The sequence below is a fragment of the Pinus tabuliformis genome, chromosome 5_1 (genome assembly GCF_031772625.1).
Source record: "Pinus tabuliformis cultivar Carrire ecotype Pingquan chromosome 5_1, CPIR1, whole genome shotgun sequence".
NCBI lineage: Eukaryota > Viridiplantae > Streptophyta > Pinopsida > Pinales > Pinaceae > Pinus > Pinus tabuliformis.
Window position 1 is genome coordinate 573,477,274 of NC_142305.1, and position 14,235 is coordinate 573,491,508.

Genomic DNA, 14,235 nt, shown 5'->3' on the forward strand with positions numbered 1-14,235 from the left:
AAATTCTTTCATCATTAGTTACATTAGAAGACATGTATATTAGAGAGGCAAGCACAAGCCTCCTTATCATATTAAGCACAATATATAGCACTATCATTGTCATAAAGGTTTTTCCATCACTATCATATCATCATCATAAAGACAAGTCATAAATCAAAGTGTCACTTCCATACACCAAAGGTCACAACCAAGTCTTCCATATCAAGATCTCTGCCATGTCTACAATATAGAGGTCTCTATCACACAACAAGGTCACTGTCATACAACTAGGCCACCGCCATACAAAATCACTGTCATGACATTCATCAAGGTCACTGCCATATCATTTGTCAAGTTTACTGTCATGAATTTCATCAAGGTCTCTGTCATATAATTTATAATATCATTAGGTCACTTTCATAGTCACATATCGCTATTACATATTACCATTAAGAATCACATCAACATCCCTGTCCTACTAACCATACATCCCTGCCATACGAAACTTTCATCCAAACCATACATAAATACGTTGTCATAAATGAATTGTAGCTTACATGTCATACATCACTGAATGTGAGGACATAGTTATGCATTATAGGATACTACCATATCAAAGATCATTTCCATACAAGGTTATTGCCATGTCAAAGGCTACTTTGTCTTATGTCATTAACATAACCATACTATCATCCATCATATATTATAACTAAAGGAATTTATGTCAAAAGGTATTGTCATAGTCGTTATCAAATATCACACAAAGATATACAAAATGAGTAACAAATATGAGCCACAGACGATCATATGTGATCTATAGAAACATATTTGCTCCATATATTACTATATGAGTCATAGATGTAGTGCGCATAGATAAAGGGTGCGAGCCACAAAGTTCAACAAATATGAGCCACATGTATATCAGATATGAATACATATGAGCCATGCAGTGATATGTATGCGGGCTACAAAGATCGTGAACTACACAAAAATGAGCTACGTGAATTTAACAATGAGCCACATAGAGTATTGTGCTAGTCACTGTAAAAACAAAGGCTAGCTATTACAAATATGGACCATATGAAATAATGTGATCCACAAAGATATAGCGAACCATAGAAAAATAATGCAATACGTTGATATTTAATATGATCCACTAGAAAGACAGAGATAATGTAGGCCACAGTAAAAAATGAGATACAACGAGATGAGAGCCATATATATATATATATAGCTGCGGAATATGGAAAATTTTGAAGCAAAGTGAAAAAAGAGAGAGGGTGAAATGAATGACATTTTGGAGACCCAACGCTCGCATTATAATATATATATATATATATTATAATGGGAGCGTTGGGTCTCCAAAATGACATGAAATGAATGACATTTTGGAGACCCAACACTCCCATTATAATATCTATCTATATATATATATATATATATATATATATATATATATATATATATATATATAGATATAGATATAGATATAGATATATATATATATATATATATATATATATATATATATATATATATATAATGGGAGCGTTGGGTCTCCAAAATGTCATTCATTTCACCCTCTCTCTTTTTTCACTTTGCTTCAAAATTTTCCATATTCCACAACTCCATAACCATGCACTAAGACCATCTTCATAATTAAATATGGGTTTAGACACATTATTTTCCAATACATTTATTTTTGTATTTTAAGTGAATTTATGGTTAAATATTAGAAAATAACATGTATTCACTTATATATAAAAGTTTGATGATTTTTTTCATGTGTTTTAGACATATTTGAAGATTCAAGGACAATCATATTTGGCCTCTAAGTCTCAAATTCGACTTTCCTCTTCAAACAATGGAAGATTTAAGGAAGATTTGAGATCATTGGTCAAACACATTTCATGGAGAAAGATCATGAATGTTTTCATAAGTGTCTCCTATCAAAGCTAGGAGAGATTTGTGAGAGGATATGATGAGATGCTAATTGTTAGACGTCAATACATGGTTTTAACCACATGATATATTTGTGGATCTAGGAGAGATTTGTGGATCTACATTTATGAATTAGTTATCTTAGTTTTTGTATAAATAGGAGTGCCTTCTCCTCTCAAAAGGTGTGAAAAGTTTGGGAGCTATGCTCATGCTTCAATGTAGAGTTTTGGATGTTAAGGATTGACACTATGCTTATGATTGATGTAATGAATACCATTGTAGTTCACTTTGATATGGTTGGTGTTTGATCAATAGTTTTCTCAACTTTCCACCTCTCATGAACTTTAGAATGGCCACCTAATGAGTATGAGATGCATTTTAATGTTTCATTTTTTATATAGATTAGTTTCTTTTATGATTCATTTTAAGTCTTTTAATTAGATGCATTGTTTACATTCTTTTATGCTCATTCCATTTGTGTTCTTTTACAAGTCAAACATTATTGCTTTCATGTCATAGACTCATTGTTTTTCAATTTTTTTGCTTTTAGATTCATATATAGTCATAAATTATTCTAATTTGATAATTCACTCATTAGTAATTTCAATTGATCTTTAGCTACTTTCAGAATAGGTTTCCTTTAAATTTCATATATTAAGAATTCAATGCTTTCTTAGTATAAGATTTGCTTCTTTCTAGATTAAATTTACTTTCAAGTCTTTACTTTCTAATCATTAGAATATATTTTCTTTCCCGTTGATAAGATAGATTTACTTTCCCATTGATAAAGATAGATTTACTTTCATGTCACTAGAATAAATTTATTTTCATGTCAATAGAGTAAGTTTACTTTCATGTCAATCATCATTTCAATTTGACAGATTAAAAGATTTCTTTCCAAGTTCCAAGTTCATACTCATCTTAGGCATTTTGCATGAATAAGTTTTATGTTGGTCTTACAATTTCTTTCAATGGAGTAGAATTTCCTCTTTGAAATTGAAAGTTGATTCCTAGCATATATTGTGCAAGTCTACTTCGCAAGTTCACAAATTGTGGGTTTGAAAATTAATGACAAGGAATTTAACTAACAATTAAATTAACCAATAACGAGCTACAGTGAGTCAAGCCACTATATAGTATGCGTGCCTTGGAGTATAGATAGATCCACTATGAATAAAATCATTGGGAGAAGAAGCGAGTGAACCTCAGAACTTGATGCGATCCATATAACAACTAATATGAGCCTCAGAAAATTCGATACACAAAAAAAATGTGAGCCTCATATATATTTGAGCTACAGAAGTCCGAGATGATGATCCAAATGAGAGAGTAAACATGCCAATTTATATTTGTTTCCATTTATGAAGGGCCACGAACCTTGGGCAAGCTGACATGACAATTTGGATGGCTTACTTGTAATATTTGGAGGGAAACATAAAATTAAAGTTAACATTAAATATATTTTCACATGATTTTAAGATTGTTTTCCCAAGTGAATTCATGCCATATTAAATAAGAGAGGAACCAAACCAATTAATAATTCCTTTGTTTAATTCGAAATCATATTTGGGGCGAGATGGGATTCTATTGGTTCTTAGGGTTTCTATGGGGAATTTCGTCCCATAGCTGGCCCAATTTTCAAGAAATACTTTGTATACAACCAATCAAGTAGTATTTTTATTGTATACATTTTGTCAAACATTTTTTATGAAACCAAAACATAAACATTGCTCTAGTTCCATGTGTAACATACTAATTGAAACATACCACTCAATCATGCAACTTTTGATTTTTGTTTTTGAGGTATTGTATGAAATAGTTTGTATGAAAATTGTAATAAAACACCTTTAACACATTCCTTCAACCTTTTTTCATGAAAATAGGCATATATAGGCTACAACAATATATATTTTTTTTTTTCAGCACAAAAAAAGCTATATAGATATTTTGTATTAATCAAAATAGCAAAAATTACCTCATTATAGATATGGCTTCTGTTCTGGTTGAAGAAAAATATAACCATAAACCTCATGGTGAAGGATACGTGTCATGATCGAAAAAATGTTACATAGAGAGTATGAGGAGAAAAATAACATCGGACCTATCTTCAAATAGATTTCAAAGAGCCAATGTATTTTATGAAAAACCACATATGTATGAGATATAAGTTGGGGAACATAAATCTTATCTGGTTGTCATCACAAAATAGTGAATTGTGAACCCGTCATGGAGAAATCTTGGATCTGGCAGGTGAAGTTGTCCACAGTAATCTGCAGCCTCCATATGCCCTGCGGCGATGTCAGTCCCTACTTTGACAAAATGTCTGCTCTTCGATTTTTTCCTCTGGCTATGTTGGAGATGGTGTAGTCCTTCCTATTGTGCCACCAATCCTCAATCCTGTTTAACCAGCCAGTAAGGTGTATATTTCTGATTCTATTTTTGGACAAAACATGATCGATGGTGACTTTGGAGTCTCCAAAAATGTGAAGGTTTTTGATGCCAAGTAAGTCAGAGAAAGCAATGAGACCAGCTAGGGCCATAATTTCTGCTTTGCTGTTTGTACCGGGACCTCTGTTCCAATGGATATCATAAGTTTGTACTTCTTTTGGAGCAATGTGAAACCCACAGGCACATATGTTTCGTTGGGCAGCGCCATAAAAAAAGGCATAAGGATATTCATAGCAATCATTGGGCAGTAGGTTCCTTTGCTGATTGACTGTGGGGAGATGTGGCCGAGCAATAGCTTCAAATAGCGAAAGGATGGATTCATAGACTAAATAAAACGGGTCCTTCTTGGAGTCAAATATCATACATTTGCGCCATTTCCAAATGGTCCAAATTGTAATCAAAGGAATTGGCCTCCACTTGTAGCGCATGCTGCTCCATGAATAAAAGGCTTCGCAGGAAGATGTGTTGACAAAATCGATGCCAAAATGTGTAGATAAGAGTTGCTAGATCATTAAGGATTGAGGACATTGAAGGAATATGTGAAAGTTATTTTCAGAATTTATTCTACAGAGGGAACAGATAGCAGGCCCATACCATTGTCACTTCTGAAGATTCTCCCAGGTGAGATTCCTGTCATAAAAAACTAGCCAAGCAAAATTTTTGATTTTTAAAGGGCATCTAGATTTCCAAAAAGCAGGCGGGAAGATATTTTCACAAGATTCACAATCTGTTTGTAAAATCTGATATATGTGCCTAGCGCTGACCATCGAATAGCCACCGAGACCTTTCCAACTAATATTGTCCTTGTCCAGTGAACGATATAGACCAGATGATTGCAGGTACCGAGTGACAGAGTACCATTGAGATTCAAGAGCTCCGGATGATGTAAATCTGATGCAGATTTCCAAATAGGGATGCCACCATCCCAAGTTTTTATAACGTTGGCCCAAAAAAAGATTCCCACGCGGTGAAAATGTCTGAAGAGTGTTGGGGAGATATGGATCGGACCGCCCACACCAGTGAATTCATTAGTGCCTATAATGATCTTGGATCCCGTATGAAAATTTCAAATTAAATTTTTCCGGAAGAACGGTTGCAATCTTTTAAACCCCCTCCAGATGATAGAACCGCTGGCGGATCCAAAGGAGCTTTGTCTGTACCAATACGTGATTTCGTGGCCGTCCAAATACTTAGCTCTGACAGTTTTGCTCTAGAAAGATTCTCCCATAAACTCATTCCACATTGTTTTACAGAGAAGCGCTCTTCTGAAGGAGTGTAAATCCATTATGCTCCAACCTCCCATGGATTTTGGCCAAGACAGCTTAGAAAGTCTACATAGATGGTATTTAGTCTTTTCCTTTTGGGCGCCCCAAATGAAATTTGCAATCATTCTATTTAAATTGTTGATAATAGATGACGGGATATAGAATAGAAGAGCCCAGAAAACCATGATTTGAACCAGCACTGATTGGGTAAGAATGGCGCGACCTCCGACTGACAAACATTTGTATTCCCATGTTGATATTTTCTTGTAGAAACGGTTAGTAATCCACGACCAGTCGGCAGCTCTGTAACTCACAGTTTCAAGTTAAATCCAAGATATTTGAAACCCTCCTTGATAGGAATAGCCTTGATGTGGAATAACTCAGCTATATAAGTGATAACATCTCCACCTGTATCAGTGACATGGAAAGATGATTTTGAGTCATTGATATTCAGGCCGATAGCTCTCTGGAATCTCTCCAGAATTTCAAAAAGACATATCCATGTAGATCTGCACAACATGGCAGATAGAAGGATATCGTCAACAAAAAGGGAGTGTGACATGGATATATCCTTGCATATGGGAAGAGGCTGATACATCCCTTGTTGAATCACTATTTTAATATGTAAGCTCAGAGATTCCATGACAAGGATGAAGATAAGTGGAGATAGGGAGCATCCCTGGCATAATCCCCTGGCCGATTTGAAAAAAGGAGTAGGGACACTGTTAATGAGGACTGCAAAGTTTACATCCACTACATAGGCCATGATCCATTGAATGCATCTGACATCAAGACCTATCTTTGCCAAGAGGCATCTTATAAAGCCCCAACTCACACAATCGTATGCCTTCTTTAGGTCGATCTTCATTAGGGCCACATCTATTTTCCTGCAATGCATTGAATGTAAGAATTCCTGGGTGAGAGCCACCGCTTCTAAAATGTTTCTGTCCTTGAGGAACCCGTGTTGTTCTGTGGACAGGTGGAGGGATAGAGTGTCCCTGATACACATAGCAATTATCTCAGATATGATCTTGTACAATACGTTGCATAATGATATGGGCTAGTAATCAGAAAAGGTGGATGAGATCTTTTTCTTAGGAATAATGGTGATATATGTAGAGGAGATCTTCTGACTGATGATGCCCTGCACTCTCGAATCCTCGACCATCTTGAGGATATCATCCTTGAATAAATCAAAAAAATGGATGAAGAAGTCGATGGTCCACCTGTCCGGCCCGGGGCATTTATCTTTCTGGAAAGTTTTCATCATTGCCAATAATTCTTCTTCTGTCACTTCAGCAAAAAGAGCATTCTTTTAACCTTCATCAAACATAATGGGATATGGGTCAATACTCCACAGAACATCCTCAAAATCGCAGACAAAATCCGCGCTGTAAGCATTTTTAAAAAACTTAACAGCCTCTCCGGAGATAGCCTTCTGCGTGGAGTGAGAGCATCCTTGTTCATCCTTGATAGTCCAAATAGCATTAGTTTCCCTCCTCTTATTGGCAAACCTATGGAAAAACATGGTGTTTTTATCTCCTTCTTGGAGCCATAAAGCACAACTCTTGAGCCTCCACGTAGCTTCTTCTTGCTCTAAAATCTGTTGTTTTCTTTTTTCTAAGCCCCAGATACGATTCCTGGTGGAGGTCGTCATGGGGGGATTTTTGTGGAGAGAAGATAAGTGCTCTAATTCCATGTTTATATCCATTAGCTCCTTTTTATTTGAGGCCGCCTTCACTTTTTACCATTTCTTTACCTCCATACGAAGGGATTGTAGGTGGTCAATGAAAAGCCGTGGAGAGTCTTTAACTTGTTTGGGATATTGCTTCCAAGTATCCTTTATAAAAGTATTGAACTTATCATCGGCCAACCAAGTGCGATTAAACTTGAAGGGATATCCAAATCTACGATCATCTTGTTTCCATTGAAGGGTAATGGGCCGAAGATCAGATATGAAGGATGGAATAATATTCATAGATGGAGGCCCATATTTATCAATCAATCGCTCATGGAAAATGAATATGTCGATTCTTTTTGCCAGATAGGAACTGTTGGACCTTCCATTGTCTCAGGTTGGGCCATGATCAACAGGAAATAAGTCAATGAAATTCTTTTGAATAATAGATTTCCGGATATGTCTTCCCATAGGATCAAAATTCCTGCCATTGCCCCATATCTCGTCACTACAAAAAGTACAGTTGAAGTCACCACCAATAATCAATGAGTCAATTTCAAGAAGTTCAGAAGAAAATAGATAATTCCAGAATGGTGACCGATTTTTATAAGGAGCATATATATTTAAAATGTGGATGGGGTCAAGGGATTCCCGGACATGAGCCAGCACAAGGATGCCAGCGAAGCATTGGAAAGCAGCAACAGTAATCCACCTGGGGTCCCATAACACAACCAGACCACTGGACATGCCCACAACATTAGAGGCCACCATATGCCAAGACGGTAACATTCGCCTGAAGTAAGAGATGGTCTGAGTGCAATCATGCATGGTTTCCTGAATGAGAAGCATTTTAGATTTCGAGGAGGCAAAAAGATGTTTAAGGGCCAAGAATTTGTGTTCAGCACCAAGGCCCCAAATATTCATAGATAGAATATCAATCATTTTGGGACCTCCAGGGGCTGGAAAGCTCTAAGAGGCCCAATTTCAGAAAAATCATCAATAGCTATTTCAGTCACAGGAATGTCAATTAAGGATCAACCTCCAATTGTCAGATCTAATTTTCCCTTTCGTCCCTGGAAATGTCTGTTGCCGCGTTTCTCCTTGCGTCTGACAGTTATGTTCCCTGCAGATCTGGGGCTAATGTGGGGCGAGGGAGAGCGGGAAGGTCAATGGATAGTTAACGGCTGAAGTTTAAGGGACACCATTTTGAGAAGCTGATCGATGTCCTGATCAAAGGAATTGTGAGGGGAGGCTCGGGGGGAAACGGGGATATATGGCGCCTTGCCCTTACGATCAGGTATCGAGCCGCATGATGGGGGAATAGGGGGGGAAGGATGAAAGGGAGAATGGTTTATAATAGGGGATACGCCAAGCGAGGGGATAGGGATAGAACGGATGAGGGAAGGGGGAGATTCGGTCGAGGATGAAATTTAAAGGACAGATGATGGGTCGGTGCCGATCGGCTTATTTTGCTCAGGAGGGAGGGGAATTTCAGGGTCCGAATCAGGAACGCGGGGTGGCGACGCGTGGAAGAAACTCAGACGTCTGGTCGACGGGACCTTAGGGGATTGAGAAGGTGATTTAGGAACAGTAGAGGATCTCTGTTGATCAGCGGACAAGACGGAGATACGATGTAAGGGGTCAACAGAGACAGATCTAGATAGAGGTAGGCTAGCAGATCGTTCCAGGGAACAACCCTTAGGAGAGAGATGAGAATCATTGGAATAGATAGGAGCCCGAAAAATCTGCCTGGATGAAGGCCTGTCAAAAGCCAAAGAGTCGCTGTCATGCGCCAAGGGGGGACAATATGCAGTCTTCTTCTTCATTCGGCCACTCGGGTGACGTGGACACTTCGGATAGAGGTGTCCTGTTTTATGATAGCTGGAGCACCTGAAAGGCATGCCCCAGAAGTCTAAGCGTTGATGAAATTTGGAGAGCTCCCAGGAGAGTTCAATAGTCTCAGGAAAACGCCCCTGAAATATTTTTTGATAAGAATCCAAGCTACCCTCTTGTCTTTAGCACCGATACACTTAGGGTTGACATATATGAAACGCCCAACCGCGCTCCCAATTTTCTCCATGGATTCCCTGGTCCACAATTCAAGAGGCAGGCCAGGAAATTTGAGCCAAATGTAGTTATTCTCGGGCGTGCATCGTAGTGGATCAAATCCTGTAAACCACCTGTGCAGAGCTAAGAAACTTCTATCTTTCATCTAGGGTTTCGAATAGATGATTTCCAGGTCAGAGCTGCGGAGGAAGTGGAAACTATACCAGTTGTTCATGAGGCGAACAACGGTAGGGGAGTATTCCAGAAGAGGAGACCACCTGGCATCAATCCATTCTCTGATTTGTTGATCCTCCATTAATGGGAAAAACCATCTACCAATAAGCACCCTCTTCTGTTGGCTAATAATCCTGTCTGCTAATAGAGGACCATCCAGGTTGGTGGCAGAAGGTGGCGGAGAGGTTTTAACAGGTCGATGTTTATTAGAGCGCGGCCTAATAGTTAAGTTAACATCCCGTTGAGGCACATCCGTTAGAGAGGGAAGGATGATATCAGCATCCAGCGAGTCAATCCAACCAGTCTAAGGAGCATATCTGGCACGAGATTTTTCCGCTTCCAAAGTAGCACGGACCATGGCTGACTCAGCAGAGTGGTCAGTGTGAAAATCCATGACGGGGAAAGATCTGACACCTAGAGGTCAGGATGGGGATCCCAATAGTTTTACTGACAAGAGAATGATCTTTTTGTAAGTAAAGAAGGTACAGTTAAGGAGGGAAAAGACCATCGCAACAAAACGAGGGAGAAGGCACAATAACTATAGTGACAGAAAGTGGGCCAATAAGATCTCGAAAGGAGCAATAGATCTGGCCAAGAAGATAGTGGCTACGGGGATTAATGGCTGGAGTAAAGGAAGATCAATATACAGAAATTCAAAACTCCCCTACTCACCCGGAAAATTCAAAAACTTGGGATACAGGCAACGAAAAACCATAGATCGATGGAAACTCAGAAAGATGAACCAGGGAAAGAAACACGGCTACAGAAAATGGAGAATTGCCCCCATGGTCCAACACTGAAACTGGTATCAGAGCACATCATGGATATGGCACCCTTATCCTAAAATTCGAATAGGATATCCATGAACAACACGCAGAAATAGTCCATGACATAAGAGCCATAGATAGGGTGCAAAATAGAAAGCTCCAGCATAGAGATAGAAGTACCCAGATATGTGCTAAAATTACAAAGGATAGCAAATAGCCATTAACATCTGCATAACTGAAAACTATAGCTGAGAGTAAAACTATGGAGCCAAATAAACAATATAAGTGGCTGAAAGAAACACTGACCTGAGGTGCGAGCGTATTCCGAGTGTTAAGCATCGAGCACCATGAACCACTTAGTAAAAAATAAAACAAAGTGAATGATAGTAGATGTGTAAGAAATAAATGACTGTAATAGCAATCCTTACAGTCATAAACTCGCTTTAGAAGAAGACAGGTTGAGAAAAGAAAACCAAAGGCTAGTCAATGTTAGATATATATGGCAAATCTAAGAGAGGGCACGTTGTAGGCAGTAGGAAACACGTCTACCCGATGAGAAGTATCAGAGTCACGCGTTCATGCGAAGGATAGACAGGTGCCTTGGTAGAATTGTGATTTCAGATGAACATGTGTCAGGGCCAGGCTATACCGGAGAGTGTAGAAAAGAAATGGTCTGAAACTACCTGATTGGTCACTACCCAGTGCTCTCCACTCAGCGCTCACTCCTCCTTTGGACCAGGCTACAACAATACTATCCCCATCCATAAAACAACATTTTCATTAGGGAATTTCATCAAACAATTTGTATGCAATGAATCATTAAACCATTTAAGCATTTCTTCAAACACTTTGCATGCAAAATAATATAGAAAATTATTTGCATGAAAATAGGCATATATCAACTACAACAATACTATCATACAACACTATTGTTCTCATCCACAAAACATTATTTTCATTTGGGTGTTTCATTAAATAGTTTGTATACAATGAATCATTAAACCATTTAGGTATTTCTTAAAACACTTTGCATGCAAACTAATATAGAAAATTATTAGGGGTATATCTCATAAATTATAACATCCCATGTTCTAAAAACTGAAATAAATGATCAGTGTGAGTTCCCCTCATTAAGATTCAAATTTCAACCTTTGGAACATCCTAGCATAAATTATAACATGACTAGTTTGATGCATGCTTTTAGGAGCATTCAAGGATTCCTCTGATCATACCTCCTAAAATATCGCGACCTGAGATCTGAAACTTGGACCAGATGATTAGTGGGATTTCCCCTTACTATGGTCCAAGTTTCATTTTCTAAATCCTCCCAAAAGAAATGTTATAATGGAAATTCCAACACGACCTCTTTAAAGCACAATTTTAGGAGCATTCAGGAAGCTTGACTTCCCTTAATCATATCTTCTTAAATTTTAGAACCAAAGATATGAAAGTTGGAACAAATGATTAGTGGGATTTCCCCTCACTATGGTCCAATTTTCAGCTTCTATAACCCACAAAAATAAAAATTTATAGCAAAAATGCCAACATGTCATCTTTAAAGATGCATTTAGGAAGCTCAAATTCCTTTGATCATATTTCCTAAAATTTTGCGAACCAATATCTAAAAACTAGGCCATAGCATCAACATGATTTCCCCTCAACATGGTCCAAGTTTCAGCTTCTGGAATCTCCCAAAAGAAAATTTATAGTAGGAAAGTGAGCAATAGTAATCACAGAGCCTTGCATGTCCACATGCAACATATTAACTTTCACATAAAAATCAAGACATCTTTCTTACAACCTCAAGGTATAATTTCAATATAATCCATAGAATAGTCAAGGCATTTTTCCTATTTATTCCATGCAACAATTTCCTAGAACCATACAAAATTATGATAGAGTTATACATTAATTTCAATAAATAACTAATCATCTTGTTCATAGCTCAAAATTAATAACACTATCAAAGATCTAATAATGGATGAAACTAAAGGTGGGACTTCGATTTTCAAACCAACCATAGACTAGTTGTAGCCTGTATTTCTTGCAACAGTCACCCCTGACCCAAATCGATGATCCAAGGGATTTTTCAAGCAAATTTAGTTGGAAATCATGCTCACGAGTTTGGCTCCTTTCCCAAAAAATCCAATTCTGTCCTTGAACTTCTTTCATTCAACCACAAGCCAACCACTGCTTGTTGTTCAAATGCATTTTTTTATTTTGTCTTGCGTGTCTTTTCATGTTGCTCTTGGAACATTCTTTAAGATATTTCTTATTAGTTGCACATTTGATTAAGCAATGGTGCTAGCTAACACCACTCGTGTTCTTCTTCATTTTCCCCCTCAGATCATGGGTATGTGGTCCCACTTTTCAGGCCATTCAAATCAGTTTATAATCATTTATAATTAGAGTACAATTACATTACAAAAATCAAGGTGAGTATACTAGGGGTGTTACAGTCTCTGCCATTATTTGGTATAAATAACCAAATACATTTTATATTTTTAGGTGAAATTTCGATCATGAACTGGGTCTGAATCTAATAACAGATAAGTTTGCTAATATTCTTGGGTAAGAAATTAAGTCATATGGCACTGGTGCTATAGATGTTGTAGTTTTCATTTCACCGACTAGATCATCCAAAACTAGATCTGTGACTGTAATATATGCTGCTAGTGGTCCAAGATCAAAAAAGTCAATTGTATAATCAATGAAATCAATAAGTAACCTATTTACTGCTGAAATGGAAGTTAAGCATCAATGTAAGCAATGTAAGTTTCTAAATTATGGTGGCTTTTTGGATTTGGTTGTGCTACTAATGTAAGGTATTTATCTAATGCTTTTGTGGGTGATGTACCAAAAGTCAGAACAAACTGGGGCGTGATAAAATCCAAAACAAGCTAAACTAAAAGTCTCCACACAATACTTATGTGCCAAAAGTCAGAACACTAAGCTATGGTGTGAAAAATATCATAACAAGGTGCTGTGTGCATAAAGTGGAAATTGGGCGAAGGAATACTACCCATGGTTATGTTTCATTTCCTTTACTATTGGATATCCTTAAAAATATATATATATATATATAGTTGATATCTATGTTTATTACTCTCCCATTAACTTAAATTTACTCATTAAAAAAAATATATATGTAGTTGATATCTATGTTTATTACTCTCCAATTAACTTAAATTTGCTTATTATGAAAGGTAACAACCTTAGTATGCCAATGAAACTTACAAAACTAAGCCCGATGCATCCATTTCAAGGTGCAATTCAATTTCGAAAGCCAGTACTAGATATATACACAAGGCTAGAGCTATTAGTTCCAAGTTGAGATCCAATCTTCGTTGATAACATCCCGGACAAGAAAGAAGCCCTTAATTGGTACTATAATTACAAGAAATTTATCTATAATTATTTGGACAAACATAAATTCCGTAGCTAGTAATGATTACGTATGTATGCATATTCTTATTACGACAATACAACTTATTTTCTTGTGCATATTTATTTCCGTGTTATATAAGTAGCACTTTATTAAAACAAAATGATCCTCGATTCCATTGGAAATGTAATTGATTCTATACATAAGATGTTTTAGGACTTATTTTCTTGTGCATATTTATTTCCGTGTTATATAAGTAGCATTTTATTAAAACAAAATGATCTTCGATTCCATTGGATATACATAAGATGTTTTAGGAGACATCTTGGGCATATATAAAGATATTAAATATCATGGTTTCAATGAATGATAGATTATTTCGATATTAGAGCAATTGTTTTCATTTGTTATACCCAAATGATGCATCATTCTCCTGAACTAATATCCAACTAACCTTCATGTTGTGCTGTCATATAACACGAGTCTCAACTA